Raw genomic sequence first — 7,530 nt, 5'->3', positions numbered from 1 at the left:
TCCTTCTCCTCTCCCATTATCTTCTTCAACTTGGCCTGGTTGACATTTGCCTCCGAACGCTCTCAGCAGGAATCTGAATCCATGCTGCTTGGATTACAGAGAAGAACCAAACAATGGAAGGACAGGAGGAATCCAGAAAACTTCGAGTACGCACCTCATTGCTGGTCGCCGGCCCTCCAGGCTCCATACAGCGTCAGGCCTCTCAACACAGAATCATATCCATCGCTTGCTGACGCTTTCATCTCCTTGTACGCCCTTACCTAAAAAAAAACTCCTTGTACGCCCAAAGGAACTCTCCCACCTTTGTGTTTTCAACTCCTACTCCAAGATCAGCCACAAGCTATCAGGCAGCTACCTCTAGTGCCCTCCTTTTATGATCTTAGTGGCAGCTGTGTCCCACCCATGCTGTTCAAAATTCAAACATTCGAAGGGCATCCAGATGGACACTTGGCGTCCACCATCAGACAATAAATTGACATATCTAACAACCTGTGCACTATTTGCATCACAACCATTCTAGAGGAGCCGCATGCCAAATCACAAGTCATGTTAAATCTAAAAAAAATAAGGCACCTAACACGATGCAGACCACAGCCTGACGACTTTCATTATTCAGGCATCCACCAAAATTCAGAAACAACCGAAGCAGTACAACACCTGGGCCAATAAAACAGAGATCATCACGTGCCACCGGGTGTTCCCTTCGTGTTTCAACTTCATCTTGTCGTTGTGAAGACTTGTCTCGGTAGGATCCATGACGAGAAGATTCCATTCTTCAACGTCGACCACGTAGAAAGAGTACCCATCCATCATACACACCGGGAGAAACAACTGCGTGAACACACACAACAGCAAAATGTTATAGCATCGCCCTACTGGTTATGCAAAAAACCATATGGAAATTTATTTTGCATTACCTTCTTTGTCCATTCTATCCTGAATCGAAGCACATCTTCCCGCATCATATTCCGTGGTAGTTCATAGTCAGGCTCTTTATAACTGAAAATTAACTTCTGAAAACAATTTGTGTTACAACTTACAACAGACTACACACTATAAAACATGCAACAACTAGTGCAGACATTGCTTTCACGTGCCACAAAATAGATATCAAACATATGTCTCCATCTTATTTTCCATGATCCATACATCCTCGCATCCTTGAATATCAACATGTATGAAATTACTGTCCAGCCGAGATTGGTTAATTCCCCCATCAGGACCAAACTCAGCTATGAAATCATCATCACACAGGAGGACCAAAGTCATAAAGACATGTTTGAACCATTTCCTGTGAGCAATGACACATATTTATTCGTTACCACTTTTCTATAGCCTTGTGTCGAATTAGCAATTTTAGATATGTTACAAATGTACTGACCTGTCAAGGTCTGATCGTGTGCAGCGCAGCATCCTGTCGTAGAAATGAAGCACATTCCGAGCATTTGGTTCATCGTGCTTAAGCCCAACCTTTTTGGGGAACTTATCACCGATCTCCCCTTTCACTTCAACCCTCACCACTCCTACTTGCAACCTTAGGTTCCTTGCCGTCCAGCTACATACTCTGCCTGCACAGCCATCAAGAAGACTTGCCATCGGTAGAAATGCATAGTATTTATCGCATCAGAAATGTGCAAACTTCACATACTCCTCACCGTGCCATTACCTAGAATATGTCTGGATGGGCATGCTTAGTTTTGAGTGGCGGGGTACTCATTCCATCCTCTGCCAGGACGCTAGGGTGCACTGCCACAACAGAAAATTAAGCTAGGACTACTCCAGCAAATCACCCCTCGAGCATCACTATGGGAAATGTACTCTTCTGCATCATAACCTCAAGCGGGAAATATTCGTATGTATGTCCGACGTGCTTATTAACATTAGCTTCTTCTTGATATACTAAAAGAAAATGGTTCATGCAAAGCTATGCCATGGAAACTTAATGAAACCACTACACCGGCATAGGAGAAAACACTCACTGCCTTCTCAAACGCGCCTACACGGGTTGGCCAAGGTGCCCTGGTTGGGCCAGCGGCACCAATCCGCAACCTGAAAATGGATTAGATGTTGTGTCAACCATTATAATTCACTCACCACAAATTTGCAATTGAAACTATGGTAAAACTGGTACATTAAACAATGGATTACTAGCATGAATAACATAAGCAACAATGCATGTCCATACATAGCCTGAAAATTCAAAACTTCAAATTCTTCAGAGGACCAGCAATAACCAGTCATACTTTCACGGTAATCCACAGCACACGATGAGTTGTTATGGGGCTCATAGATTGAAGTAACAGTACAAACCAACCAGCAATAACACCAATTCGTATCACATAATCATTTTCTACCGGCAAAAAAATCAAGCAAGAATTCAAGTCCATCCAAAGTCTCTATTTATTAATAACAGTTTTTAAATTTATATTCCATTCCCCTCACCTCTTATTCCAAGCAGAGCCTGGGGAGTTATCTTCCCCGTCGACAGCTCAGACGTATGAGGCGAGCTGTCCCTTCTCACCACTGCCGCCTGCGCCGTGCTGCAGATTAGCCATTCGGCATTCGCGGCTCATTGACATCGCCTGTGTAGTGCTGCAGATTCGCCCTTGGCCGCTCATTGCCGCCGCTCCTGACGCCCCGCAGACCCGCCCGTCGCCGCTCAAGACCGTGCCCTCCTGCATTGTCACCTCCACCACAGTTCGCCTTGTACGATCCGCTGACAAACCTTCTGGCACCAGATTCTCCCCGACCTCCTCAATCATAGTGGATCCATGGCATTGAAAGCAGAGAGGACTAAGCAGTTTGACGTACACACTTCAAATCGGGCGCTATGCTAGAAAAAATCGCACCAAAGGGGCACACCTGCGGATCGGATGCATTAGGAACTCCATGGCGCGGCAGTCGCCTCTTCTTTTCCTCTTGACGAAAATGCTTGCGGCTCTGGGGTAGAAGATTCAGGGGCCGCAGGGCTTGCAGTCAATGCGCGTCTGCCGTCCTTTGATGGAAAGTGAATTTTCTGAGCCACGGATCAGATGAATACTAGTGATTCTGGCCCACGACATGTATGGGTGTGTTCTTAGCTTGTACTTTTCAAGCAACATGTACCACCCCCTCTCAAATTCGTACCCCGTTAGCATGTGGTTCACCACATTATGGAACTCTGCTCGGAACTCACTTTTCTTGGTGTACAAAGCACCCAAGGACCCCTTTGCCATTTTTAGGATGTGCCACTTGCACCACCTGTGCGTGGTGTCCGACATTCTGCTCTTGATCGCTAGCTCCATGGCTTGGTTCTGGTTTGCATAAAGCGAAGCCGAAACTTTAGCTTCCTATGGTTGCTTTCTTGCCTGTTAAATATTTCAACATAAGCAGCAATGACATGACAATATGTGACGAATTTACCTATAAGTATGGTCACCGGTGGATCATCACCCATCATTCTCTGAAATTCGGTGAAAACCCACTCCAAACTCTTCGCTGTCTCATCGCAAACAAGAACTCCAGCCAATATGGTACTCTGGAAATGATTGTTAACACCAAGAAACAACCCGAAAGGCATGTCGTACAGGTTTATCTTATACGTGGTATCAAATGTTATGACATCTCCAAGAAATATGTACTGAAGCCTACTGCTGCCGCTAGTTATCAGCTTCCAAGAAATGTGTACTGAGGTTGTCAATCTTGCCATCGTTATCAGCTTGAACTCTGTATGTAATGTGGGATCCTTCCCTCCAATCTCTTCAAACACATGCATCGTCTTCCTCATATCATCGTTTGCCTGCTCCCAGTTTATCTTCCCACACTGATTAGGCAAAGACCTTTTCATGAATGGAACATTCCCCGATGTAAACATGAATATGCTTGTGTGATGGCCATTGGCAAGTGGATCGTCTCCCCAAAATTAGGTGAAGGTGAATGGTTGTGACTCTCTTTGTGCTCTGCAATGTACCAACATTTTTCCTCGGCCCACAAAAATCTTATCAGAGCTGGACATTGACACTGGCAGGACCTTGTGTTCTTTACACCAGTCTTCCCCTGGAGCACGAATACAATTTAGCGTCAATGCACGAAACGAAAGCCGAGGCAGAAATGGACGCATCATAATGCTGAACAAATAGCATTCAAGAAAAGACCAGTAACCAAGAAAAGACCAGTAACCAAGCACCCACAAACTATTTCCCACACGCATTTCATCCTCTTGACATTAAGTCGGCTATTTTTCCATACCTTATGCCAAATCCCTTCTCCCAAGAATATAGATTGCAAAAATTATAAGCCTCACCCAACGATTCAAATGAAGTCCCCGGAACTGGAGAGATCACAATTTCAGATGGATAATCGGTAAAACATCATAACAGCATTCTCGAATGCAGTAATATGATTCGGGTGCGGTGCTCTGCTGGGTGCAGCGGCACCAATCCTCAACCTGCACACACCAACATATCTCTAATCAAATTTCTAAAAAGAATAAGCCCGCAACACTCAAAGAATTTAGCTCCATATGAATGATTTGGTCAGACATGTCTAAAATCAACACCGCATCTACCCAACCCACCACCGGAATTCTGAATTTCCTAATGCAAACACCAAGTTTTCACACTCACAACTTATTCCACCCAGACTTCTGCGGCTGCTGCAAAACCATCAGATGTACCCTCATATCGCCATGGGCAAACACAGGGCCTGTCGCCAAGCCTACGGCCGCAGTCACAGGGGGGCGGCACCAAGCTCTCCCCCACATCTTCAATGAAACAAGATCTGAAAAATTGGAAGCTCCTCTGTCAGCCACGAAAGCAATCCGCCTACAAACCGAGGAGAGACCGCAGGGAAAAGCACGGATGCGCGTACCTGCCGATTGGTTACATCGGAAAATCCATTGTCGCTCGCCGCCGTAGCTCCGCGTCTCTATCTCACAGGGACCCTCGATCTGGGTAGGGGAGGCGCTCGCGCCTGCATCGAATTCCTTGGCAGCGCACGGAAAGGAAACAACCTGAGCCACGGATCAGACGTCACTCCGGTTCCGAGCCACGGCTCAACTCGTCGACGGCGGACGGGCGTCCAACCCCGCGTTATCTCAGGCTGTATTGCGCCGTCTGCTTGGCCCACGACCCACACATGATGGATACGTATTTCCATCGCGTAATGATTTCTTGGCAGCCCATCTGGATGCGTATAAGAAAAAGGCCCAGATCCCAATGGGGTTACGAACGACCTGGATATCGAGCGCATCTGTGCTCACGCTCAATTACTCCACGTCCCGACCGTGGATCTTATAAAAAAAAGCAAACGACCCGGGGAAGGCAGCGTATCACACGTGTGGGCCATTGTGGTACTAATTAAAGTTGTATCACACGATATTCCCTCAAGAGCAAAGTTGTGTCACATTATTCGCTGGATTTTTTCAGAAGTGGTATGTGTGGGCCATGGGTGATGATGTGGATAGCTTGCATGTTAAGAGAAATAGGTTAGTGGGGATGAACTATTTAGGTATTATAGATACAGTAACAATTTCCAGAGACAATTCTACTTAATGGAAGATTTGAAATGACAACACAGTTGGTCGCTGAATGGTCATTGTTTTTCATTTGCAATCTTTTTTTGACCAAAAACAATTGGTCAAAAGCTGATCGTATTTAATAAAACTTAACGACCTTCTCTGTAATATGGTCGTAGAAGGCAATGACCAAAACAAAAGGTCATAGGTGCTACGACCTTTTGTTTTGGTCGATGTTGTCTGCCTAAGCCATGTCGGATCCGACGTGGCAAGCTGACGTGACAAAATTGCGACCAATTGAATTGGTCGTTGATAAGAATCAGCCTGATCCAATTTGGTGTTTTACATGGGCCGAGCCTAACAAATTCAGTTTATTTATAAAAAAATCATGTCAATTTCAGTAAGCTACATGGGCCAAGCCCAACATTTCAACCTCGTTTTTTTGGGCCATGGTCATTTTACAATCTATTTCTTTTTGGGCCTACGCCTTTTTATTTTCTTGGTTTTCACCTTTTCACAATTGATTTTTTAGCGATTTTGTTCAATTTTTCATAAATTGTTTGATTTGTGGCCTTTTTATGGCCCAAATAGTATTTGTTCCATTTCTGATGTATCAACAATAAATGATTATCACCTAAAAAACAAAAATTGGTCAATATTTCCAATATTTCAATCACACATTTTTTCACAAATTACGACCAAAATGAGTATATTATATATATTACAATCATGCCGTGGTTCACATCATCCAGGAATTTAGAACACCCCGGAACACCCAGGAAGTGCTGCTATGAAGTAAACACCTAGGAACATAAAACACCCAGGAACATAAAACTAGCTACAAAGATGAAGCATTCCCTTCTTCGAACTTCTTCAGCCTAGAGTACCTGAAGAAGAGAGGAAATGATCGTTATCATGGCTACCAATTCAGAATGAAAGCAATATCTTCCAACAAAGAATAGTTAGGAAAAGAATAATGAATAGAATAATAAATAGATACATGATACGTCTCCAACGTATTTATAATTTATGAAGTATTCATGCCATGTTTACAACACTTCTATATGATTTTGGTATGATTTGATTAGAACTAATCCAGACTGGCGTTGTTTTCAGCAGAACTACCGTGGTGTCATTTTTTTTGTGCAGAAATAGAAGTTGACGAACGAGCTGAAAATTAACGGAGAATATTCTTGGAAAATATAAAAAATACAGGAACGAAAAGATATCGGAGAGTAGTCCTGATGGGACCACAAGGGTGGGGGGCGCCCCCCTAGGGCGCACCCCTGCCTTGTCATCGCCTCATGGACCCCCTTGACTTGTCCCCGACCCTAACACCTCCTATAAACCCAAAACCTCCAGAAATAAACCTAGATTGGGAATTCCGTCGCCAGAAGCCTCTGTAGCCACGAAAAAACAATTGGGAGCCCGTTTCGGCACCCTGCCGGAGGGGGAAACTATCACCGTGGCCATCTTCATCATCTTAGCGGTCTCCATGACGAGGATGGAGTAGTTCACCCTCGGGGATGAGGGTATGTACCAGTAGCTTTGTGTTTGATCTCTCTCTCCCTCTCTCTCTCTCTCTCTCTCTCTCTCATTTTTGACTTGGCACGATCTTGATGTACCGCGAGCTTTGTTACTATAGTTGGATCATATGGTGTTTCTCACCCTCTATCTTCTTGTGATGAATTGAGTTTTACCTTTGAGGTTTCACCATTATCGGATTGAATGCTATTATGGATTCGAGAACACTTGATGTATGTCTTGCGTGGGATACCCATGGTAACAATGGGGTATTCTATTGATTCACTTGATGTATGTTTTGACACTCAACTCGCGGATTCATCTGGAGACATTGGAATAATCTATGCATATAGGGGATGATGCACATTTCCATTCTTGTTTCTCCGATAGAAATCTTGGGGCACTCTTTGAAGTTCTTTGTGTCGGATTGAATATTATGAATCTGAAGTTGTTTGATGCATATCGTATAACTGACCCACGGATACTTGTGGTCACATTGGAGTATCTAGCTG

At 44.3% G+C, this 7,530-nt stretch overlaps 1 long non-coding RNA gene across 1 annotated transcript; it reads right to left on the bottom strand.

The window, feature by feature from the left end:
• Positions 1–1,881: 1,881 nt before the first annotated feature.
• On the bottom strand, positions 1,882–2,932 carry LOC123040051 (uncharacterized). Its single transcript, XR_006418041.1, has 3 exons — positions 2,863–2,932; positions 2,443–2,750; positions 1,882–2,049 (listed from the first exon to the last, which is right to left on the bottom strand). It is a non-coding gene; the product is annotated as an uncharacterized lncRNA (long non-coding RNA).
• Between the last annotated feature and the right edge of the window lie 4,598 nt (positions 2,933–7,530).

This window comes from Triticum aestivum, chromosome 2B (genome assembly GCF_018294505.1).
Source record: "Triticum aestivum cultivar Chinese Spring chromosome 2B, IWGSC CS RefSeq v2.1, whole genome shotgun sequence".
Classification (NCBI taxonomy): Eukaryota; Viridiplantae; Streptophyta; class Magnoliopsida; order Poales; family Poaceae; genus Triticum; species Triticum aestivum.
Note: the sequence above shows the minus strand (reverse complement) of the source record. Positions and strands in the feature narration are given on the sequence as shown.